At 33.9% G+C, this 4035-nt stretch overlaps 1 long non-coding RNA gene across 1 annotated transcript; it reads right to left on the bottom strand.

The window, feature by feature from the left end:
• Positions 1-2399: 2399 nt before the first annotated feature.
• Positions 2400-3530, bottom strand: LOC149570507 (uncharacterized). The gene is made up of 2 exons (XR_016361808.1): positions 3092-3530; positions 2400-2987 (listed from the first exon to the last, which is right to left on the bottom strand). It is a non-coding gene; the product is annotated as an uncharacterized LOC149570507 (long non-coding RNA).
• Between the last annotated feature and the right edge of the window lie 505 nt (positions 3531-4035).

The raw sequence follows: 4035 nt of genomic DNA, 5'->3' as shown, positions 1-4035 counted from the left end.
TGGCATTAATGAGGGTGGGTGAGTTAGTGGCTAAGCTTGGTTAGTATGGGTGGATGGGGTGGATTAGGCTAAATGGAGGATTAGAGATAGGTTAGGGTTTTTTTTGAATTTGAGGATTTCATTTATCAAATAGATTTATTTAATAAATGGGGATTTTTGGAATTAGATAGGAGAAAAGGATTTAATTGATAAATAATAGATTATTTGATTTATCAATTAGGACTATAGATGATTAATTAAATTAATCAACTAGGGGATGAGAAAGGATTAATTAAATAAGAATTTAATTAATGATGCCTTTAGAGATGGCTAAATTAGATTACCAAAGTAGTGTAATCAAATTTAGGTGTCTACACACTGTATTATTAACCTAATACTAGCATGTCTACACTTCTGATGCAGACCTCTCTTCCTCACAACATGCTATCTTTTGTACTATTAATTCTATGTCTCCTGTAGTCTTCCTCTTCCCTTCAACCATGCATCTCAGCACCTCTCTTCTTGTTTAAATCGGACCAATTTCAAAACTCTTGATTATTTACTTTCTTATTAAATTACACTCCTGTGTCTTTGCATTCCTACGTATGTTCTATTTTAAAATGTTATTTTCTTCATGTAATGCCATGTCTTCCTCAAAACCAACACTCACATCACAAGTTTCTCCCTCTTGCATCTACCACATATTATATTGCCTTTGTACTTCCATGCTGCTTCTCCTTCTCTCTTTTTGTTGAGAATTTATTGATAGCCCTGTTGTCTATTCTTCTCACTATATATTCCTACAACTGTTCCAACTTCCCTTTCGTACATTTTAATCCAATCACCCTGGCTTCAAGGTGTTATAAGTAACGGCCCTGTGAATTTTTTGAAATGGTTACAGTAATTAGGCTTTGTACGTGCCAAATGCATTTGCTTGAAAGCTCTAACACATATTCAACAAATGCAGTTTGTGCACATTTTGCAATAATTGCAATTCATGAGTATTCTGTCATGCAATCTACATGCCTGTACATGCTTTCAAATCTTGTGTACATCTTCCATGGCATATGCAGTTGCAACATCAAATAAAATTTCCTATCCTTCATACTTTGACATATGTTCATGCTCTATTCCAAAACTCCTATGCTAACTGGCAGAGGTTGTGGAATATGCATTTTAAGCTTTCCTTTCAATCTTTAAGAGAGATGCCGACTGAAACATACTAAAACAAACCAAAATTGGAAGAAAAAAAATCAATAATATATTAGCTTGATACTGATCATCTTAGGCCTGGGATGCTTCTGCATTAGATACTAGTCATCATAGGCCCAAGAGTCATCTAAATTTTTTGGATATGCTTTGATTTCGACAAAGAACAAATGTTTACAGATAATTATCTAAATTCTGAACAAAAAATTTACTAATGACTATTAGCAATACTGATTCGTTCATAAAGCCAAAACTATTTTCGAGAAAACTTTGGCAGTATTTTTTTATATCAAAATATATAACTAAGGAATTACATCAGATGAGTCACGGTGGTGCTGTGATAATTTTCCGTCAAACTCACAAGCCAATGCATTTTAAGCATTGCTATTGTGCGTTCCAACAATAACATCAATTTAATATTCTCAACGAAAAAGTATGTACCAAACCGTAAAGTTGATCACATTTAGCTCATCCGCACAAAATCACTACTAAATATGATGTCACAACCTAATGAGATGATTAAGCACATCACAAAGAGTCTTCCATAGACTCGTCGATGTCTGTTTCTTCAATCAAAGATTCTTCCATAGTCTTATTGTCGTCTATTTTTTTAATTCTCATTTTCTTCCATACATTTTCATACTTCGTCACATTATAGGATAATGATGGCCCATGCATTATATCTATGAAGACAGTATGCATTCATCAATTTCTCCACTGATTAGCATTTGAGACAGTTGGGTCACAACTTCCTTTTCCAACCAGCCCCTTAATGGTCTAGCACCATAAACCTGCAAAAACTAAAACAAAAATTCATTCAACTGAAAACTAAATCCAAAGACTCCTCGTTCTACAAATGTAATGTGGCAGTAAAATTTTTTTATATATAATAAAACCTGCAATTTGCACCTGATTAGCTATTTTTTTTTAAATTTTAATAAAGGTAACCTGTTCAACTAGTTAGGATAGTGGACCACTGCGCCAATGACAAACAATAAATTGTTGATGCATATACTGAACTAGACCATGATAGAATCACATTTATTGAGTTAAATCCTTCAAGAAGTGCCAACAAACCATATTCAATACCATTTATCCATAAGCTTCAGTGCTTTCTACCTTTTAAAAAACAATATACTTTTCCTCATAACCAAGAAGCCATGATATAAACTTAAGGGTTTCTTGGCATTATTGAAAGGAGATTTTAGATATTTTCAGATTATTTTGTTTCAGCTATGTTCAGCCATCCTAACATTCCATTACTGATCTTCCAATTCTTGTCCAACCAAGTCTACATTTTTGAATTAGGATCTTTCTAGTGTGATATTATCGTATCTACTTTGTTAAACTCTCTTTTACCCACTAAATAGTAACATACATATCTTCCTTATCCTCCTCTTTTTTAAAAAGTCAATGGAAGCTAGCTTGGATTAAGGTATTTAAATAACTTTACATTTGGACAAGGACCCTTCTAAAATGAGGCTCAAATTTTAGTCTATTGTCAAAATGCTTCATACCTTTTAAACAATAGATTAGACAGGCATCGAAGCATGTGCTATAAAACATACAAACAAGAGAAATAACTCAAAAAATGGACTTACAGGATCATAGGCTTTCTCAACGACAAGGTTTAAAGCTTCATTAGTGACTAACAAATGAACTCTCTTATTAGAAAGCCATACAGCCACATCTTTGATCTGCAATATAGCAACCTTCTGCAGCTCCTCATTTTTAAGAGGGTCAAAAACAACTATCTCATCAAGTCTATTCAATAGTTTGCTCCTGAAGTGCTTTCTCACCTACAATGAAGTTAATGAAAAATTAGCACCACAGTTTTTCTTGTAAGAATAAAAGTATTTCAATAACAATTGTATCCGGTGAACCATTACTTAGTTGCACCTACTTCTTGTATTACTCTATGTTGCGCATATTTTATGGATGTTAGTCCAGTGAGTCTTGGAAGAAAGTACTCTGCTCCAAGTTTGGATATCATGATAATGATTGTGTTGGAGGAGCTAACTATTTGACCATGTCCATCTCTCAATCTACCATCATCAAGAATCCAAATCAAGGTGTCAAGTATAGATACATGTGTCTTCTCAACTTCATCAAATAGAACAACACTATATGGTCATCTTCTAACTGCTTCAGTCAGTTGCCCACCCCCTCCAGAACCAACACATTTGCAATTATTCATTACAATTTAGCTAAAATATTGGCTTCTTTGCATTCATTATATAAGTAAAGGAAAAATATTTGGCATAAGACCAATCTGAAAAATATCTCTTGCACTAGACATATCCAAATGGACCACTGATGAGTCTAGAAACTGAATGCTACTCCGTGTATTCAGACATATCTATCTGAACTAGTAGATTTTCATCATAAAATAGTTGTTCTGCAAGAGCCTTTGCAAGCTCTGTTTTACCAACTCCAGTGGGTCCAAAGAATAGAAAGGATCTAGTAAGTTTATGTAATTTGCTAAATCCCACATTTAATCTTAACACAACATCTGCAATTGCTTTAACTACTTTGTCTTGCCCAACAACTCTTGCACGCAACCTTTCAGCCAATCCTAACAACCGCTCCTTATTACTTTGGCGAAGCCTGATAATAGGAATACTTGTCTGACGACTCACCACCTATATGAATTGTGAAATAATGGTACTGTCACTACAGGTTGACTTTTTGCTGTCTTTATAACGTGCAAAATTTAAAGCACAACTATTGGAAATCCAACCTGAATTCTACTCATAGGCTACAACTAAATTCTACATGCATTAAAGTATCAAAAGAAAAGCTAACAAGAGTAATTCAAAACTCACGTTTCACATACCTTAGTGTTAG

Source organism: Cupressus sempervirens, chromosome 3 (genome assembly GCF_028749045.1).
Source record: "Cupressus sempervirens isolate cs-2001-9-10 chromosome 3, ASM2874904v1, whole genome shotgun sequence".
NCBI classification, from domain to species: domain Eukaryota; kingdom Viridiplantae; phylum Streptophyta; class Pinopsida; order Cupressales; family Cupressaceae; genus Cupressus; species Cupressus sempervirens.
The sequence above is the reverse complement of the archived record's forward strand: the minus strand, read 5'-3'. Positions and strand labels throughout refer to the sequence as shown.